This window comes from Lates calcarifer, linkage group LG4 (genome assembly GCF_001640805.2).
Source record: "Lates calcarifer isolate ASB-BC8 linkage group LG4, TLL_Latcal_v3, whole genome shotgun sequence".
Lineage (NCBI taxonomy): Eukaryota > Metazoa > Chordata > Actinopteri > Centropomidae > Lates > Lates calcarifer.
Genome location: NC_066836.1, coordinates 21,725,226 through 21,740,615, shown reverse-complemented (window position 1 = coordinate 21,740,615; position 15,390 = coordinate 21,725,226). Strand labels below are relative to the sequence as shown.

The window sequence follows — 15,390 nt, the reverse complement described above, 5'->3', positions numbered from 1 at the left end:
ATTAAGTAGATGAAGGTAATCCAGCAGGACTGGAGTAAAATTAGAAATCAGCTGTGAAACAAAAAGCGAGGGAGCAACAAGGCCAAGTGCTCTGAAATTGACATTTGATTAAAGCTTGGCAAGAAGCAGTGAACAGACACTAAAAGTATTTTTTCCCATCAATTAGACAGATATTTCAAGGAAAACTTCAAACAGAAGATACATAACTTCATTTACACATTTATCTTTAGATCTAACGACTATATCCTCAGCCTTATTTTCTCTCACTAAGGCATGACAATATAATCATGATAAAAATTATCTATACCACGCTGGCAGTATCATTTTTGCTGTTTTGAAACATCAGAGGCATCGTATACTGTAATTCCCATTATGTGGCTTGGTAAAAGTGGCTATGGCGCTGCATCTGCTACTGAGTGTGTAGAGAGAGCTGAATACTGACCAGGGGGGTTTAGACAAATGAGAATTTATATGTGCAATATGACAAATAGTTGACATAATTAAGATTGATGTGCTAGTTTGGCTCGGGCTGTCACAGCAACACAGCATTCTTGCACAGGAGAAAGCAAATGTGCAGCATGGTAATCATCATTTTGGATGGAGGCGTGCTTTGACCCCCAGGATGGGGGAGAGGATGAATTATTTGTGTGGAAATAAGTAAACAAAATATATTTTTCTAGTTTGTTTATGGGGGCAGTCATAACCTGCTCCACCACGATGCAAACAAAAATGGAAAAATGCACACACTGTTTCATTAGTAGAATCTGGCTGTGCGCGTTGTTCGTTAGAAATCACAAAAACAATTGAAAATGGGGCTGATTGCTAAAGGCACTGTGCCACTGTTGTCTCTCAGCTCTGCCAGACACTCATTGTGAGTCATTACATGTGAATGTATGGCTCTATAATGACTGCAGTTTTAGAATCTCTTCAAATGTCAAGGCTTAGTCATCATGACACTCGCAAAGCAACTTATTCAGAATTGTTACATTTTCCATGGTTCTTAACAGAGCTGTCAGTTGATGAAACGTCTCAATTAAGGGGCTGCACTGCATGTCCTGAACTGGGTTAGCGATTGATTTCATGTAGTTTATGTCATCAGTGTAGTCACTTTGATTTACTACAAGATATATTTTAACCTTCAGTTGTATCTCTCATGGATTGTATGTAAAATGCCGGATGAGCTCTACTGCAAAGTAACACTTGTCTTCCACAAAGTGACAGTTTTGCACAGTGTCCTTTTTGCTGAGTTTCTATAAATGACAGTTTTGCCATTTGACATTGGTATTGTGCCATTTTGAGGTGTACGTACTCCACATTGTTTTTCACATATGCGCATGTCCACAAAATTAATAAATGAGTGGGGACTTTGTCCTAATTTAACCATCGCCTTCAGAATGAAGCAGCTCATCTTGGTTGTCTGTCATTCCTTCCTAATGAGGAAAGAGAATGCCAACAGCCTGTCTGAATTCAAATTATTTACCAACCTATTAATCATACTGATCCTGGTTTGAACAACTATAATTGTCTGAAATAATGATATTTTTGCTTGTAGGACCTCACAGTGGGAAGAGCAGCTTCCTCCATGAGTTCAGTGAGCTCTGCTGTAGGGACAAAGTTTTGGCAAAGTGTGAGTGGAAATCAATCCAGGTACATACAGTACCAGGAAGAGTAATAGGAGATTATTTACTGACATCCAGCCAGACCCTAGCCATTCAAATGGATCTAAATGATTTTCTTATTGTCATCTACACTGCTCAAAGAGGTATCAGATCTTACATTGAAGTGCAGAAGCAAAATCACAATGCAGAGATACTTAACAATATTACAAAACTTTACTGAAATAAGAATGCAAACGCAAATATATATATATATATATATATATATATATATATATATATATTGATTGTCCAATCAAAATCCTCCTGGAAATACACCACCTAGTATACATCTCATGTCACACTTCATAATAACTAAGGGGTAAGAAGAGAATTGATTTACTAAAATTACTAAGTCAATTTGTAAAGCAATACAAGAAATAGAAGCCCATGTATAATGTTATATTTTGATTGATATTTGTATTACTAATGTAATGTTGTGATTGTCATTTATACCTTATCAAATCTGTTAACCACTAATCGTACCATATCATATCAACCACTGGACATTAAAAGTAAGGTGGCCTTTATTTGTTACAGTTCCATTTGCATTGTATTACATTCCACGGGTATTTGTATCTCTCATGTTCCTCGCTCTCTATATTATCAAGATTATATTTTTGCTCAGGATCATCCATTACTAATGAAACACATTGGCTTATTGCATATCTTGTAACACATGATACACATGGCTGCACATGACTGGCACATTTAGAGGGAGACATTTCTGACATAATTGCATTTAAAATTCACAAGCCTGAAGCTTTTCACAACACAACCTGTAACCTGATACTTAGATCCTGTAATATAGAGCACTACTGGCCTAGATGTCAACTGTGGTTGGATAAAAAGAAAAAAAAAATTCTCTGAATGATACCGTATCGATTCATAAAATCCCAAGACTGATGTTGTGCGCCTCCTCTCAGTAAACATGTACATCTGTGCTAAATGTTATGTGTATACAGTAGTTACTTGTTGTAAGTGGTTCGGTTTGTGCCACATGATGTGTGTAATGTCTACTTTATGGAAATTGAGTTATCACAATTTGCACACAAAAGTTATTTTAAGTTAAAAAGTGTTGTATATGATTGCTGGCTACATATGGGTTAGAGTTAGGGTTAATAAACAGACGTTAATAATTACTGCCTATAAGGAGTTTACAGGACTGCTGTGGCTCAGGATGTTTAGCTGGTTCTTGCTGTCTTGTACAAAATCTTTAGATTGCATTTACAAGAGAGATAGACTGAAAAAAGACTCTGATCTGAACTCTCAGTGTGTGTCTGTTGCAGATATATTATCTTTGGCTATGACATGTGAGGGAAGTTGACTGAACAGTGTATGGGATTCTCCTTTTTTTCAGGCGGTCCCTGCCCGTAGCTAACGCTAGTTAAGAGCTGGCTGCGGATATCAGGCTGATGTCTTGTCAACACAAACAGTGCTGATGAATTAGTAAGCAAACTCTCTGCCCTGTCTGTGCTCAAAGTGATAATTAAAGAGGATGTATGTACTTAGCTGAAGCATCAGCTATTGCCAATCCATGCGTAGCTGTATGGGATAGCATGTAGCATGCATGTGTGTATGCATAATGATGACACCCTTGTAAGTGGTGCAGATTTTTAAGTTTTTTTTATTCTTGCCTAACTGTTGTTGTTTAGGCCCTAAAACCATTTAGATGTATCATATTTTAGTCATTTTGCCAAAGACAGTAAATCTTGGTTTAGTTTTATAACCAGGGAATGTGTTACCATTTATCTTATAATGAATGTGCAATGTACACAATTTTATATTTAAGGACAAGGATACTGTTGCTCACTCACTGAATGTGGTAGAAATCTAACTTCTCAGAATAAATTCTGAGAAATGCTTTACACAACATTTTTAGCTGACATAACCAAAATGTCTAAAATCAAATTGAACTGAATCAAATCGAATTGGATCAAGTCAAATTGAAATGATCTGATTCTGGACTTTGTGAATCAAAATTGAATGAGGAGATCATTGTTGATATCCACCCTAATGTCGAGTCACGGCAGCTTTGCTATTGATCACAATTCACAAGTTGAACTTGATGCTTGAAGTGATTGTGAACTGAAGAGGTTGATCTTCAAGCTGTTAAACTTTTGTTTAACTACACTTCATTGATGTGTGATGTGCTTTGCAGTAGTTAAATAAAGAAGCATTTGATATTTAAATGAGCTTTTAGCAAAGCATATTATTGTCATGATACAAAGCACAGTATGGTTTGCATACTTAATTATTTTCTAATACATACATAACAAATACTGATATGTGAAATGCCAGACTTCAATTTGAATATCAAATGAAACCTTAGTGAACCAAATTGAATCAGGAGGTCTGTGTCATTATCTGTGTAAATGAGCTCAAGTCATTAGTGTCTATATTAATTAGGCAGATTGAAATCTTCCAAATGCATAGATCATATTTGACTAATGCTAAGAAGCTGTAGCTGTGCTGGGCTGAACCTATTCCAAGGGCTTTAGCAGCCTCAAAATAAAGCTCCTGAGTCAGGAAATGCACCTGTAGAAAAGGTTGGATGTCATTTCTACTATTACAGATAAACATGCCACTATAAAAATCACTCTGTCATAAAGCAGCTATAACCATGAGGCTTGATGAGGAACAGAAACCTGTAGGTCTATGGTTCAAAAGGAGGAGGTGGGGTATTGCCTGATTGAAAAAGAACACACAGAAACCTGTGGCACATGGATGATATTATAGTGGTTATAGGCTGTATACAAACTGTACAAGTGTATACATCGATCAGCACAACATATAAAACACTGACAGGTGAGTGAATAATGTGATCATTTGTTACAATACAAAGTCTGCTGGGAAACTTTGGGTCTTGACATTCATCTGGATGTTACTTTGACACATACCACCCATCTAAACATCTTTGTAGACCAAGCACACACTCCTCCAATGGCAACAACACTCCCCAATGTCAGGAGCCAACCAAAGAAGGACAGTGCTCCCACCACACCACAAAAACTGCTTAGAAATGTCTTGAGGAACATGACAAAGAACTCAAGGTGTTGACCTGGCCTCCAGACTCCCCAGATCCCAATCTGACCCAGTGTCTGATTGGGGTCCTCTGAAATCACAAATGCACAACTGAAAGTGGTCACAAAAATGCATGTGTCACAGGTCCAGATGATGATCACACGACACAACATGGAATACTGACTCACAATAGTTGTTGCTGCGCTCTGTTCACTCACAATATGAGTAAACTCTGAACTTTAAATCACACCTCATTTTTGTATGAAATAAATCCTTTAAATTATTTTTTTTTAAATTCATTCGTGTAGTTTATGTGTAACAGTCTGCCTTACTCAACTTATTTATTTAGCTTCTGTCTTCCTTTGACTTTGCTTTGACTGTATTTCATTTTGTTTGCTTCTCTCTGTCAGGGGGATTTTATTTATGTTTCTTTTCTGGGTTTTTGTCTGTTATTTTGTTGTTCCATATTGTTATTTTCTATTTTTTATTACAGAGTTGGGATCAAGGTTTGTTGAACCCATGTCAGCAATGTTTGCTCCCCCATCTGTCTTATCACAGATGTTCATAACTATGATTAAAGAGGCCTGAAACTTTTTGCTGTAGCTGCTCTCAGTCTTGCTTATATGTACCATTAATTTTTAACAGCAGCACTGCTGTTATTGACTTTGTGCTTGAAGTCTGTTGTTGTCTCTTGGCCATAGAGTTGGGTTTTTGATTGTCAGATGTGAAAACCAAGGTTGCATAAATTCCTGTTGTATGAATGAGAAGTTCACTGAATTGCCTCATAATTTTTCCTCATTGATCAAAAGAAGCTCTTCACTCAAGTGTAGCGCTATAAAAAATATATATATAAAAGGAAAGTGTTGTGATTACAACAGTCGTGTATAAAGAAATGTGAAATTTAAGCATATTATATTGTCAAATACAAGACTTCAAAGCATCAGTGTGTGACATTTATGGGGATTTATTGGCAGAAATTGTATATAACATAGCCTACATTCATGCTTTGTTCGCAGTGGCTCCATATAGGGCCTGTCACGTTTTTACGTTGATGCCACAGCTTGTTGCAACTTGTTACATGTCAGCTATTACAGACTAAGAACTAAATATAATATCTTAATAAACAGTGTTTCCTCTAGGGTGACTGTTAGGGGGTGGCAGGTTGTCCTGCGTTGTGTGTCTCGCCGGGGGGGTTTATAATAATCAACAAATTTGCAGGAGAGGGCTAGAGCTAGCTTCCCTGCTCCTCAGCAGCAGAAACACTGCTGTCAGAGTGTGTGCATAAAAAAATTTAAAAAAAATATATATATATTTTTAAATTTGGCCTGACTGTCCATCTATGATTTTACGGAGACTTACAACACTTGTAGGAGCTTTTCTTGCACTTAATGAGTTGTCAACCTGTCTGCTCTGTGCCTCAGCTCTGTGTGCGCGTGTGTAGCTGCTCCGTGCACACATGTGAAACAGGAACAGAGATGACAAAATGCGATAGACTGTGCTGAAATGAGTGCACATAAATTAGGTAAATAACACAAATAAAGTATTTCCTCGACAGACTAGTTGATGCAGTAGTTGATGCCATTTTGTCACCTGACAGCCACATAGGTTCTCCAGCACGCTTGGATATGGAGGGGTGAGGAGATGGGTATTCAGTCAGTTGTAATCTGCATTCTCTCTGCTACATGCCCCTAAATCCGACATACTGGTTCTTTAAATATCTCAGTATTTAATAAATAGCTTACAAACTTGTCAAAGTGAATCGTGAATATTTTTGCAAATTTACTGTCAGCACTATGTTGACTGAAAAGTCCCAATGAGTCTTGCATTTCAGTTATTCTGCTTGTTCCAACATCACCTTTCTCTGTGATTCACTTTTAGCACCCTGATTTTAATTGCTCATTGATAGTCTCCTTTTTTTTTTTTCTTTCCATGACTGAAAGCAGCTGCACTTCATGTCAGAGCAGAGGGAGCGAGAAGACAGACATAAGCTAACACCTCCCGAGAGTCACAGCCAGTAAATATTAGGTTAATTGCTCAAGCACATTAGCACTTGTTCCTCATGGTCGTCATTGACTGCCATTAACATCAATTAAGATTAGCTTTCTTTTAATTCAACAAGACAAGGGAAGACTGGGTTATGTTGCTGAGAGGAGTCGAGTTTGGCTTCCTGCCACTCAGCTGAGGCGAGGAGATTTGACCTGGTGAGGCAGCAAAAACAAAACAAAACAAAACAAAAACAGTTCAAGGACACACGAGTCATGTGAAGTCATTAAGCTCTCAACGCAGTTTATTAATATGATTTCATTACATTTGACATTCTGTATTCCAGTTTTCCAGTTCCAGTTGATTATGAAGCAACATGTCCATGAGACACTTCACAAAAGGACAAAGGTTGTAATAGCATTAAAATATTTGCCTGTCCCTTTACTACTTTGGTATCAGGCCCATGCAGATGAGGCTGTGCATAGTGAGATACTGGTCCTGTACTACGGTAAAACTGGTTTGACATTTCTATTAAAATTAGAGACTTAGGTCTGCCTTCAGCACAGTATAGTGGACATTTGGATCATCACTTGACTTTAACTAAAGATTCAGTGTAAATGTGCAACAGCTACAGTCTATAGTTTTTATGTCTTGTAAACATAACCAGTGTTATGTTATGAATATGCCTTGTCTCAGATATGACTTGACTTCTTAAATCACCAGTACATTTATGAAGTTCCCTCCTGACAGACTTTTATTAATTATTCACCTTAAACTCAAAGCCATTTTTAAATCAGGCATTTGTCATTCACTGTAATATCTTCACAGTCCTTGAACATCTCACTCAGCAAACCCCCGATAACTTGGAAGGACAGAGAACTGTTGATATTCTAGGTAACACATAGTCCTTCAGGAAACCAGCATAGTCCTTCCAGTACATATGGGTGGAGTAAATTCCACTGGCTGATTGTGTTGTGCTTTTATACATTAAACTATTAATAGACATCAGATAATTACAGACTATGAGTGAAGAAAGTCATATAAAATAAAAAATGTCATGCACACATTGCTTGAAGGCCTTACAGATGTTTAATTTCGTAGATGACTCATGGCTCCTTTTTCATAACCATAATTGGTTATGACATTTCATCACCCTGAGGGCTATTATTTTGTCTTTCTCCTTCAGAACAGTAAATTAGGCTGTTGAGCTTTGACATCAGAGGAATCAGTTATGTACATGATGTGAAATTTCACACATTCTAAGTCATTACCTGAGTTTTGCAGCCCCCGCTGGCCTTTGTTTCCCTGTAAATCATTAAGTTTCACTGAGAGCAAAGGATGTTAACTTTAAAACTTTAACTTCAGTGAATGTTGGGGAATGTTGTTTTCTATTCCCTCTGTATCTTTGTCCACAGAGCAATAAATGGTAAAATCGCACAGTATCCTATAGTGTGCTATCCACACACCAGGAGTGGAAGACCTGCAGCAGGAATCTTGACTACTGCTTGAAAATTTGATCAAATAATTTTCACTTTGGCTTCTTTCCAGAATGAGCTGCTGGTTGTCACCACAGCAGATTGCTCTTTCTTCTCAGGTTATTAAACAGACATTATGCATTATTGTACTTTTTTTTTTTTTTTTTACCTCTTTTAGAGAAATATTTGAAAAAAAAAAAACAGGTGGAACATTGAGAACCAATCTTTCCAAAATTTGCAAACATTTTAAAATTCTAAATGAATTTAAAAACCTTTCTTACAAATAGTCTTCCAGAAACTTCAATAATTTATAAGAAAACATGGCATTTTCAGGGGTGGCCTTCCTTTGTCTTTCAAGAGACAATAAAAATTGACAAAAACCAACCCTCTTAGTCAGCCCATTAATCCAGTGGTTACCACACTGATATGCTGTGTTTCCTAACAATAACTGTAAGGCTGGCTTTTTAACTTTGCTATGTTGTTAGCCAGTCTCGGTTCTCAGCTCTTTTAGCTGTAGCATTTTGTTTTCATGTATTTGTATGTGTTTATTCTGTTGTAAAATATGATGAGAACTTATTGGTGAGGATTGCTCTTGGGAAAAGTTTGCTATAACTGGCTAGCTGAGGCTTTCTTTTGCATTGGCAACTGCTACTACTCTTCATATGTCAGGCTTGTCTTAAAGAAACATAATTTTCAGGTGCACTTGAAAACAACCCATGCTGAGCACATTTCATTTATATGGTCAGATATGATGAATTTTAGAGGCATGTCATTGGTTTCTGTTCATTAATGAGGTAAAACAAATCTGCTTGTGAAGACCTGAAAATTACTAGATAGTTTTTCAACCACAGTGGAGAGGCCAGTGGTCCCTAACCTGTGAGTCAGGGCCACCCTAGGAGGTCTCAAGAAAAATGTGAACGGTCACAAAATAATTAACAAGATAGAAAATGAATGAAAAAAGTATGCTGCACATTTTTTCTGACTTTCCTTTCTTTTCAAAGTACTGGATATTGTTTCCTCATGAGGCCTCTAATGAGTGAAAAGAACTGTGAGTTCTTCACCCTTTGATCACCTTTGTTATATGTCTGTGAGTTGCACTCACTGTACAGACACTACCACAGCTTGGTGTAAAATGTTTTGTAAAATGCATTGCTGTTGCATTGAATGCAGTTGAGAGCAGGGACTGTTATAAAAAACTCTTGTGTTCGTGGGGGGGTAGAAACATCCCATTTATCAATGGAAAACCCACAGCAAGTTTTAGATTGGGCACTATCACAGCCCACTTCAGCCTAAATTAATAGTGTTGCACTGTCTTAAGCTGATTCAGAAACAGATTCCATGTTGAAACTATTACATAGTCTCAAGCAATGCTCTGAAGTTCACAAAAAATGAGGTTTGTAGTTTTACTGAACAATTTAGTCAGAGTAAATTAGATAACCAGCTGTTGCTGTGTGACTTACAAAGTAGCTTAAATACCCTGTCCTGATTGAATAAACCAGATTTTACTCTTTCCAAGGCTGCATAATCAGTCACAAAGTCCCCCTTATTAGTATCTCACTCATCTGCTGTTTTGTTTATCATAATGACTCTGCTGATTAGCAATGTCAACCAATCTGCAATTCGCATTTGCAGATGTACCGTGATTGAACGTGTGCTCACACTGCACAGTGTACACAGCACAGGCATGAAATTACTTATGAGATACCTTCGGCTCTGAACACAAAATTGTTTGGAAAATGACAGAATTAAAGCATCATTTAACAGCAGGTATGCTCTGTCTCCTCTAAACTCACCACTCACTCATGCTGCAGTCCCTAGTCAATACATATAAACTCACATAAGAACTTAACACACCCTTTCCTAAATGCTAACTGACCCTTAAAATGGTCATACTGTTTGTCACTCTCATAGACTGTGGCTCCTTTACTGTCAGATGATTGATTTGTATCCTGCAGCTGATCATCATGTTTGCTGTGATGGTGTGAGACAGTGAGGTGTTTTAATGAGTCAATTAACTGCTGGCAAAGTAATAAAGCAGTTCTTTGCATTGATTTAAGGTTTGAAAGGCATCTCAATTGATCTGAAGTGTTTGAATCAATTAAGAACAAGTCAAAGTCTGTCACTCAATATATTTTGAGTGACAGACAACCTGCAGACCATGGTTTATACAGCTACAAACCTCTGTATGATTTCTGTGTATTATAGTTATTATTGTTGCTCAACTCTTAAGTCTGAGATTCTAGGTTCTTGGTTCAGTTTTTATCCCTCACCAAAATGCATCATTAAAAGCCAAGTGCCAAAGTTCACTCTGGTCAGTGGTTGGATGTGCGTGGGGTATAAGTGAGAAAGTAAACACTTATATAAGGTCCTGCCTGCCCAGACATCACAATGGCAACGTACTTCATTGCTAGTCCAGGTCAGATCTTGATTAATTCTGCGGCTATCTGCAAGCAACGATTGATTTTGTTCATCAGCATCCCAGTACACCTAGGGTCAGATCAAGGTCTAATCATATTGGTGCCACAAGCTCCAGCATTTGTGATTGAGCTGAGACCACAGCCTCTAAAGGGTTTCAGTGCAGTTGTTTTGGTCTGCACCTGACTACTTTTGCTTTGCTGTAAACTTTACGACCAAATGATCAAGCCACAAAACTAACTTTGGAGTTAGATACTTAATGAAAATTGAGGGCAGAGCAACAGCACAATGCAGGCAGTGTGAGTCACTCTGTGTGTGTTTGTGTGTGTGTGTGTATGAGACAAACACAAGTAAACACAGTCCCTCAACATTCAGATCCTTCCAGGGAGTTTGACAATCGGAGTTGAGTGGCACAAGTGTTTGAACTTCTTTGACTCAAAATGCACACTACCACAGTTTGCCAAACTAACCGAGCAAGTGCAGACCAATATGAGACTGGTCAGCCACCTGTCAAACAATCACTGTAGACATGCTGAGTATATTCATTCATGAAACAGGCCATCCATAGCAATAAAGCAAAACATGCCCCTTCTCCTAGTTTAGACTTTCTGCTTCGTAAAAGTTGCTCTCAATAGCTTTGTGAAAATCAATACAAAACGTAGAGCTGGGAACTTTTATCATCACTTAGGAGGACTCAACTAACATTTAATACTTTATGAATGTGACCCAAGGTTACATGTAGAGTATAGTTGGTAGAGCTGTCATATGTTTTCGTATGTAGAAGAACAGGATTCTCAGGATCAAATTAGGGTCAGACTGTGTTTGATCGAAAAATTAGTGTTTAATTATCATAACACAATAATCACTGACTTAGATATTGCAATAAATGGACATGTTTCTCAAATTAAGTTGGACAGTTCCAGTTTTCTGTATAAATTTTAGCTTGGGTGGCCCTTGCAGGAATTCAACCTCTAACTATCGTATACTCTTGCAGCAAGGAGCTTCAGTGTTTCTCTTTTCTTACTCACTCCTCTTTGATGACTCCTGCAGCAGAGTGTCAACGTACTGGAAGGGAACAGATTTAGGAGCTAGGAGGATTTACTGTTTGATGCAGAGGACAGGTTGCATGGATCTGTTGCATGAATTGCTTGTTCACCACAGCTACATCTTCAAATCAGGCTTACCACATCAGCAACCAAGTCTAGAGGTAGAAAGAGTCCCAGAATACCTTCAAATATTGTTGCTTATTTTACATTTTACTTTTTTATTTGCACATGGGTAAAGATAAGCAAAAAAAGTTTTTTTTGTTTGTTTGTTTGTTTTGTTAAGGTTTTTTTTGTCAGGGAGAAAAATATGCCCTGCTTGACAAGACATAAGAGAAATACTGTTTCCTTCCTTTTTTTGGTTGTAATTTAGACAAAAATCCATAATAGAATACAGTAGATAGAAGAAGAGTGGTAAAGAGTAATGTGGTGTAGATCACCACAAAAGACTGGGATTTATTTACAAAAAAAAACTGGTGACTTTCTTGATAACACCAGGGTTCCACAGATTTATTAAAGGAATAGTTTGATATTTAATGAAATGTATTTGTTAGATGAGAAGATGAATTAATGCTCAAGACAGAGCCAGACAAGCTGTTGCATGCTCACATTGACAATGCTAGCATACTGATGAGTCATAAACCAAAGAACTGGACAAACTAAAAATTTTGACAATCCATTTAGTTTTGAGATATTCCAGACTTTATAAAAGTGTGGGACCAACTCACCAGCAGACAGACTCCCTAATCCCTAACACCATGCCACCATCATGGACAGATTCCTCAGGACTTTTAGTATTATTAACCTAAGTTCTGATAGCGATGTCTTTGACATGCTCAGTAAAGAATATTGCATGAGCATTAACACTCATTTAATATCCGAAAGGTCTAGACATTTAATCTTTGTTTGAATCATACTATCCCACCAGATTAGGCAAATCAAAGAGGTGGATTTTTCTTGAGTACCTGTCTGCACCCTCGTCCCAGTAGTGGCATGGTCACAATTAAAGGTTATGCTCTCAACTGTGGGAAAATGCCAGGATTCAGGGGGTGGTTCTGAGAACAGTTTATGCTTATGCAACATCATGGGGCTTTTCCTTTATTAAACCAACCTCTAAACTTCTAAGCCAATTTGTTCCCATAATAATTAACATTCACCTTGGCCCCTCAGTGGGGGTCAGGCCCTGTACAGATGAACCTGACATTTAGTTCAAAGGAATATTAATGTCAGGGATGTATAAAGCAGGGAGTCAGTGCAGAGCAAATAGATGTCAGCATGCATGTAGCTGATCGAAAAACTGACTGAGGATGAAAAGGTGACAAATTAGATTCTCCCGAGGGATCCTAGATGAAACTTTTTTTCATGGACAGATAATTTGGGAAGCAGAGAAGGCTGTAGAAATATATATTTTTTTAAGTTCACTCTAGTGCCTAATATTTGCCAGACTTAAGCATGGCTACTACATATATAATCCCTAAAAATAATAGGATTGAAAGTGACAGGGAGAGTGGAAAGTGGGGGAGATAGGTGGGCTGATTAACAGTAAAGGGCCTGGGCTGCTACAGCAAGGACTCATCCTTAACATATGGTACCAGGTGAACAACTGGGGCATAGCCATATTAAACATTTTATTGGCATATATTCAGGGCATAGGCACCTTTGCCCATACACCAGGCACACGCTGCAGAGAGAGGTTAAAAATCAAGGAAATGTATTTATGATATGTAGTTGTTTAATGTCATAACTGATAGGAAATTCAAATATATATTTTTAAAAAATTCCTGTTATTCCTGTTCTATGAAGCCACTCAGTGTGATGGAACACAAGTCTTGTTGAGATCCTGAGAGGCCCTCCACCATCCCAGCTCCTGCGAGAGCTCATCGAATGCAGCACACAGTTTGTTTCATCTGCACTGGTCCGTCACTGACATCTGAGGATGGATCTTACATTCTGGCGACAGAGCCATTTTCCACAAAGATTCATTTGTGCGGAAACAGATGTAGTATTTGCATAATTCATCAGCAGCTTGTGGTGTGGATGGATTAAGGTAATCATTGGTTACAAGTAAATCTGTCTACCTGTACATAGTAAAGGGAGGAGCATTTGCATAATAAAACCAAGTTTGTCAAACAATGTTGAAGAATGAAATCTCATTTTGCATACAGATCTGTATGAAAGACTGGCTGCTATCATATATATTATATAGTGCGGCTAGACCAGGTGAACTGAATATCCCTGATGACCAAACTCTGCCCATCAGGCTCCTTCAGAGACTCCTGCTCCTGCTCATCACAAAGTGTAAATGCACAAAGAATGCATTTCAATTTTCGTGCTATCAGGTCAGCCAGACCTTACAATGATTATATGGTCAGGTGTAATTGCTATAGGTATCATTTGGCCTCATAGTGATGTTATCTCAAGCTTCAGAAAAAAAACTACGATCAAGCCCTTTCTCTGTAAATAAATGGAGCATACACAACAGTCGTTTATGACACTCTTGAAGAACAGCTATGCAATCAGATTTGGATCTGACAAACAGACATGTACAGAATGTGGCTAAGTGTAAATGAAAGTGTCTGAAAGTGGATATTTTTTTCTTCTGAATGAGACACTTGAAGTGACAAGTGTAAATGGGGTCTTTGTCATTAACATTAATATCTAATATACTTGGTAAACACTGGATCCTGCAGTTTCCATAATGCCATGGAATAGAGCCATTCAGGGTTATCTAGTCAGCAAAAACCTTTCGCTGGAATACAAAATACAATGCAAAAAACATGATTATTATTATTAGTGCCCCTTTAAATCACAGTACTCTGAAGCATTAACAATCCCAAACAGCTGAAGGAACTTAAAAAAAAAACAAACAAACAAAAAAAAACATTACCCGCATTACCTTTACCACGTTGCAGATTTATCTTAAACACATGGAATAAAACTAAGCCATTTTCATAAAATGCAACCAAACCAAATCAACTGAATACATGGATTTAATCTGTTCTTTTTGTTAAGTACATGTGGTGTTTTGCAGGTCTCTTGAGAAAGCAACAATAACAAAAATGCTTTCTAATCACTGTTAAGCGTGCTGTGTGTGTAAGTGTGTCACTTTGACACAGTGGGTGGTATCTGTGTGTAAGGTATTATAGTTGCAGTATCCCACCATGCAGCCTTTGTTACCACCATGCTTCTGGCCAACACCAATTGAGCAAAACAGAAGGCAAACACCAAATACAAGCTTGTTGGCAATTTGTCGTGGAATGGAGCTTTGCGTGTGATTTAGTTGTTTGCTTAATATGTTTAGACATGGTGGGTCCATACTGAATATGAGCCACGGTTCAGATTATTATGAAGACGGTGATTAGTTCTGACACAATTAGTCATATGTTTGATTCAGATTAGGCACTGGGATAGCAGTAAAGGATGCGGAACACAGGGAGTATGAGAGTCAGATGATGATGATGATGTTGGAGCCAAAATGTTTCCCCATTTCTGATCAAGCCAAGACTGTTTCTGAGCCAAAATGGTTTAGCCCTGGTCATAGCCATTTTGAGAGATTTATGTGTGTTTTCTACACCTCCAGCCATAAAACAGTTTTCTCCTTGTGAGTTGGTCTGCAGGGGAAGGTGAAACACTATTTTCCACAGAAAACAACAATTCTGAGTATCCCAAAGGCTTCATTGACTCTGCCGGCTCATGCGATTATTTTTCTGAATGAATGACGTGTAACTCTGATTATATTAATATAGGCCAAGATTACAGGTTTTTTCGCCAGTCCCAGAGGGTTTTACAGTCTAC

The 15,390-nt window shown here is 37.8% G+C and overlaps 1 protein-coding gene across 5 annotated transcripts in view; it reads left to right on the top strand.

Moving 5' to 3' along the window:
• astn1 (astrotactin 1) overlaps window positions 1–15,390 on the top strand; it is a 342,836-nt gene that overhangs the window by 23,891 nt on the left and 303,555 nt on the right. The gene's annotated exons all lie outside the window — the stretch shown is intronic.